The 7084-nt window shown below is 41.4% G+C and overlaps 1 pseudogene; it reads right to left on the minus strand.

Moving 5' to 3' along the window:
* Positions 1-1150: 1150 nt before the first annotated feature.
* Positions 1151-7084, minus strand: part of LOC112077472 (neuronal cell adhesion molecule-like) — a 35630-nt pseudogene continuing 29696 nt past the window's right edge.

Here is a 7084-nt window from a genome sequence, read left to right on the forward strand (position 1 = left end):
GTGTAGATTATGGTCTTGTTAATTAATACAGAGAGGTGTAGATGCTGGTGTTAATTTTAACGCAGAGGGATGTTTAGATTCTGTCTTGTTTATTAATTAAAACACAGAGATGTTTAGATTTCTGTCTTGTTAATTAATAAACACCAAGACAGTGTAGATTCGTCTTGTAATTTAAACACAGAGGGTGTCGATTCTGTCTTGTTAATTAACACACAGAGCAGGTTAGATTCTGGCTTGGTTAATAAAAACACAGACAGGTTGTAGATTCTGTCTTGTTAATTAAACACAGATGAGGTGTAGATTCTGTCTTGTTAATTAAAACAAGAGGGGTAGAATTCTTCATGTTAATTAAACAACAGAGGGGTGTAGATCTGTCTTGTTAATTAAATTCAGAGGGGTGTAGATTAATGGTCTTGTTAATCTCAACATAGCAGTGTGTAGATTCTGTCTTGTTAATAAACACAGAGGGGTGTAGATTCTTTGGTTTAATTAAACAATAGACAGGTGTAGGTTCTGTCTTGTTAATTAAACACAGAGGGGTGAAATTCTTGTCTTGTTAATTTAAAACAGCAGGTACGTGAAATTAACACAGACAGTGTTTGTTAATTACAACATGTGACTTTTGTTAATTAGAACACAGACAGGTGTAGATTCTGTCTTGTTAATTAAACAACAGAGAGGTGGTAGATTCTGTCTTGTATAATAAACACAGAAGAGGTGTAGATTCTGCTTTGCCTCGAGGGAGTCAGGAGGGAGAGTTTTCCTTGTTCTTGGTAAAATGTTCTATACATCCAAACATGTCAATTCAGCAGAACATTGTCAATCAGAAACAACATGGAACAAGTACAGTAGTCTTCAAGGGCAATGTGGTGTCGTGTGTTGTGCTCCAGAGTCCTCTCTCTCACCTTACTCTCCAAACGTTCCCATCATCATCCGTCATAGCGGTTCTGGGTCATGATGAAGCATCTTCTTTTTCTTCACTGTGGATAGAACTACACATGTTGCTGAATGTCTAAGGGGAGGGGTGTGTGTGTGTGTGTGTGTGTGTGTGTGTGTGTGTGTGTGTACCTTTTCACTTGGATTAGAATACACGTTGCTTGAATGTCTAGGTGTGGTGTGTGTGTGTGTGTGGTGTGTGTGTGTGTTGTACCTTTCACCTGTGGATAGAACATACAATGTTGTGAATGTCTAGGGGATTGTGTGGTGTGGTGTGTGTGTTTGTGTGTGTGTGTGTGTGTGTGGTGTGTGTGTGTGTGTGTGTGTGTGTGTGTGGTGTGTGTGTGTGTGATGTGTGTGTGGTGTGTGTGTGGGTGGTGTGTGTGTGTGTGTGTGTGGTGTGTACCTGGGTATTTCCCTCCCTTGTTCCTCTTGATGAAGCAGATGATGAGAAGGACGAGGATGAGGAGAGCGATGGCACACATCAGCCCTATGAACCACCGAGTGGCTAGGTCTACCTGGTTGCTTTCATTGCTTCTGAACACCACAACACACACAGCACACACACCGACACCACACACCACACACACACGCACACACACACACACACACACCACAACACACAGGAAGAAGAAAAGGGAAAAGGTTGTCAGAGTCCTGTTGAAAGTGGAACATTTGAAGGGGGAGAGGGCAGGCAAAGGACCTGTATTAAATCACAGTTTAAATTAAGAAGCGGGGAGGGAATTTCCCAAAAATGGTTAAGGGTGAAAAGAAATGTATTTCTGTTTTCTATATGAACCATGCAACGACAACGACCCTCTACTGAACATACAGTGTGTTTCACTCAACTTTCACTTGCACACAAACTGAAAAGAGACAGGATTCTAAAATGAACTAGGTACATCATGAGGCATGCTTCAAACCTTGCTTCTTACCATGTGGTTACACTAGCTACACCACAGATTATTACAGGTCAGACTGATGCAGTCTTATCATGCTGTACTACTACACCACAGAATTATACAGGTAAGACTGATGCAGCTCTATCATGCTGTTACACTAGCTACACCACAGATTATTACAGGTAGACTGATGCAGCTCTTATCATGCTGTTACACTAGCTACACCACAGATTATTACAGGTCAGACTGATGCAGCTTCTTATCATGCTGTTACACTAGCTACACCACAGATTATTACAGGTCAGACTGATGCAGCTCTTATCATGCTGTTACACTAGCTACACACAGATTATTACAGGTCAGACTGATGCAGCTCTTATCATGCTGTTACACTAGCTACACCACAGATTATTACAGGTCAGACTGATGCAGTTCTTACCATGCTGTTACACTAGCTACACCACAGATTATACAGGTCAGACTGATGCAGCTCTTATCATGCTGTTACACTAGCTACACCACAGATTATTACAGGTCAGACTGATGCAGCTCTTATCATGCTGTTACACTAGCTACACACAGATTATTACAGGTAGACTGTGAGCTCTTATATGTGTTACACTACTACCACAGATTATTACAGGTCAGACTGATGCAGTCTCTTATCATGCTGTTACACTAGCTACAGCACAGATTATTACAGGTCAGACTGATGCAGTTCTTACCTGCCGTTACACTAGCTACACACAGATTATTACAGGTCAAGATGATGCAGTCTTATCATGCTGTTACACTAGCTACACACAGATTATTACAGGTCAGACTGATGCACTTCTTATCATGCTGTTACACTAGCTACACCACAGATTATTACAGGTCAGACTGATGCAGTTCTTATCATGGAGAGGGATGGGAAGGAGGACGCAGGCAATCTACAAGGAACAATCATCTACCGACACTCAGGGTTGGGGTCAATTCCAGCTCAACTCAGTCACTTCCAATCTCATTTGAAAAGCAATGAGGAAATAGAATTGTAAGTGGAACACAGTTAACTTCCTGAATGGACTAATATTGAAATGGAATTGTCCCCAACCCTGCAGTACACTGAGGCAGAGCGCTCTGGACATGCTGCCTCACCTGGCAGTGTTATCACTAGCTCCTCTGTACTGTGTATGGTAGCCTCAGAGTGATCTTTAACTACCACCCGAACCCTATAGGACGTCCCCGGCTTTAAGCCCTTTATCAGATAGGTCTGGGACCCGCTACTGCCGTTTACYAACTCTTTTGTCCAGTCTTCTTTACCTGGAGGGAARGGAGGCGTTGGGGAGAAAGTCAAAATAGAGAGAAGGAAGGTATGTATTGYAAAAGTATTTGGGTGATGATATGACGTATGTACTGAACAACGTTTTATTGCTGTAAACCTTGGAGTTACACATGCCACTTCCTCKTWCTATGAGGWATGTRAACAGTGGGTTTGTAAAATCATTTTTATGGGAATTGATGATCCAGGTTTTGGAATAAATMAACAATGATACTTTAACCGTATTAAGTTTATATGTTTGACAGGCAGTTTATATGCTTAACTSTGTGTTTATATGCATGCGATTTGCTTTGTGATGCGATGAGACGATATTGTATAGAAGTAGGAATAGCTTACTGTTTTCTACAATATACTCCACGTACACATTCTTATCTGGTCCAAAGTATTCCCAACTTATCACTGCTCCCTCCTCTCCCACCACAGAMGAGTTRACATTGGTGAACGCCGGGCCTATCGAATGCACTGATCACACAGGGAAGAACATACATACAGGACAGTTGTTGAGCTACACAAGTTGGAACCGTAGCCAGTAACATACAAGTCWCAGAGGTAGYACGTTACAGACGGTCATGGAAGAAGGAACTTAGACTCAAATACAAACTGTAGACTTTGTAATCTAATCATGTTTTGTTTTCCAGAAAATGAGTCACACCTATAACTAAATATCTACAGATATTCTGCCTCTGCCTTTCCTGCATTTTTCCACCATATTTCCTTGAGAACGAATCATTTTTATATGGAAGCTAGACACAGGACACACAACTGCCTAAAAACGATGAGTTACATTGTTCCTCTTTAGAGATTTTATGGAGAGAGAGGTAATGGACTCAGGAATGGCTGTAGTACCCTTGTGAAACGGGGGGGCGCAGAGACTGAGTATGGGAAGATTGGAAAGATGGGGTCATGTGTAGCCTGAAAACACACCACCACAGAGAAGAGTAAGACAACCACAGACACCACAGGCACCACCACCACATACCACAAACAGGCCCACCACAGACACCACAGGCACCACCACCACCCAGACACAAACAGCACCATATACACCACCGGGCACACAGACCCAGCACAGACACCACATGCACACCACCCACAAGGGCAGACAAAACAAATAGTACCACACTTACTATTAGAGTTATTTATTATAGTTATAGTAGTTTAAGAGGTAGAGTTAGTAACGAGGCATGCAGGACTTTCCAATGGTTACGGCATCATGCAGGACAGGTAGTTATAGTTAGTTATAGTAGTAACAATCATTACAGGACACATAGTTATACTAGTTAACATCATACAGGACAGGTAGTTATAGTTAGTTATTAGTAGTTACATCATACAGGACACATATTATAGTAAACATCATACAGGACAGGGTAGTCTATAGTAGTCTATAGTAGTTAATCATCATACAGGGCAGGTAGTTTATAGTAGTTAACATCATTTACAGGACATTGGTAGGTTATAGTAGTTAACATCAACAGACAGGTATTATAGTAGTTATAGTAATTAAATCATGAAGGATGGTTAATAAAACACATAGTACAGTGATGGAATAAATTCATGACAGGGGCAAGGACGAGGGGAAAAAGACTGAGCGGATGAAAGAGATGGAGGTAAGCCTACAACATTGCCTAGTCATCCATTTAGTATTTTAAGGTGAATTGGGACACAAGGTTTGGTGCTTGCCGATGCAATGAACGCATAATTAGGCTGATTTCTTACTTTTACCAGTAGAATGTGGGAAATTGCATCGGGGGCATTGCCATTCTAAGCAGTATTCTAGACTGCTATTGGAACGTATCATTAGAGTTAGCATCACTCCCACAGTACTAAACATAGAGCATTATGGGTACTGTAGTACATGGCATGCTCAGCTCACTGATGACGGAGGAAGGCACTGCAGACCAGAGATAGCCGTAGCTTCTATCTGGGTCTAGATACTGCTTAAATGCATGCCCGATGCATTTCCTCATTCTACGTGGTAAAGTAAAGAAATCACCTATTACTGCGTTCATTGCATCCGCAAGCACCAACCCTTGTGTCCAATTCACCTTAAAATACCTAAATGGATGAATAGCAATGTTGTAGGCTACTCATCTCTTTTCATCCGCTCAGTCTTTCCCCTTCGTCCTTGCCCTCGCTCATGAATTTATTCCATCACTGTACTATGTGTTTTATTAAACCATCTTCATGATGTTAACTACTATAACTACTATAACTACCTGTCCTGTATGATGTTTAACTACTATAACTACCTGTCCTGTATGATGTTAACTACTATAACTACCTGCCCTGTATGATTTTAACTACTATAACTACTATAACTACCTGGCCTGTATGATGTTAACTACTATAACTATGTTCCTGTATGATGTTAACTACTATAACTACTATAACTACCTGTCCTGTATGATGTTAACTACTATAACTATGTGTCCTGTATGATGTTAACTACTATAACTACTATAACTACCTGTCCTGCATGATGCTGTACCATTGGAAAGTCTGCATGCTGTTAACTACTCTACCTCTAACTACTATAACTAATATAATAACTCTATATAGTGTGGTACTATTTGTTTGTCTGCCCTTGTGGTGGTGGTGCATGTGGTGTCTGTGCTGCTTGGTGCCGGTGGTGTATAGGTGCTGTTGTGTCTGTGTGGTGGTCCTGTGGTGTCTGTGGTGCCTGTTGTGTCTGTGGTGGTGTGCCTGTGGTGTCTGTGTGTGTTTACTCTTCTCTTGGTGTTGTTGTTTCAGGCTACACAGAACCCCATCTTCCAATCTCTCCCATCACTCAGTCTCTGCGCCCCCCGTTTCACAAGGGTACTACAGCATTCCCTGAGTCCATTACCTCTCTCTCCATAAAATCTCTAAAGAGGAACATGTTAACTCATCGTTTAGGGCAGTTGTGTGTCCTGTGTCTAGCTTCCATATGACAAAATGATTCGTTCTCAGGGAAATATGGTGGAAAATGCAGGAAAGGCAGAATATCTGTAGATATTAGTATAGGTGTGACTCATTTTCTGGAAAACAAAACATGATTAGATTACAAAGTCTACAGTTTGTATTTGAGTCTAAGTTCCTTCTTCCATGACCGTCTGTAACGTTCTACCTCTTGAGACTTGTATGTTACTGGCTACGGTTCCAACTTGTGTAGCTCAACAACTGTCCTGTATGTATGTTCTTCCCTGTGTGATCAGTGCATTCGATAGGCCCGGCGTTCACCAATGTAAACTCCTCTGTGGTGGGAGGAGGGAGCAGTGATAAGTTGGGAATACTTTGACCAGATAAGAATGTGTACGTGGAGTATATTGTAGAAAACAGTAAGCTATTCCTACTTCTATACAATATCGTCTCATCGCATCACAAAGCAAATCGCATGCATATAAACACAGAGTTAAGCATATAAACTGCCTGTCAAACATATAAACTTAATACGGTTAAAGTATCATTGTTAATTTATTCCAAAACCTGGATCATCAATTCCCATAAAAATGATTTTACAAACCCACTGTTAACATACCTCATAGTATGAGGAAGTGGCATGGTAACTCCAAGGTTTACAGCAAAAAACGTTGTTCAGTACATACGTCATATCATCACCCAAATACTTTTTCAATACATACCTTCCTTCTCTCTATTTTGACTTTCTCCCCAACGCTCCATTCCCTCCAGGTAAAGAAGACTGGACAAAAGAGTTTGTAAACGGCAGTAGCGGGTCCAGACCTATCTGATAAAGGGCTTAAAGCCGGGACGTCCTATAGGGTTCGGGTGGTAGTTAAAGATCACTCTGAGGCTACCATACACAGTACAGAGGAGCTAGTGATAACACTGCCAGGTGAGGCAGCATGTCCAGAGCGCTCTGCCTCAGTGTACTGCAGGGTTGGGGACAATTCCATTTCAATATTAGTCCATTCAGGAAGTTAAC

Source organism: Salvelinus sp. IW2-2015, unplaced genomic scaffold, assembly GCF_002910315.2.
Source record: "Salvelinus sp. IW2-2015 unplaced genomic scaffold, ASM291031v2 Un_scaffold4605, whole genome shotgun sequence".
Taxonomy (NCBI): Eukaryota; Metazoa; Chordata; class Actinopteri; order Salmoniformes; family Salmonidae; genus Salvelinus; species Salvelinus sp. IW2-2015.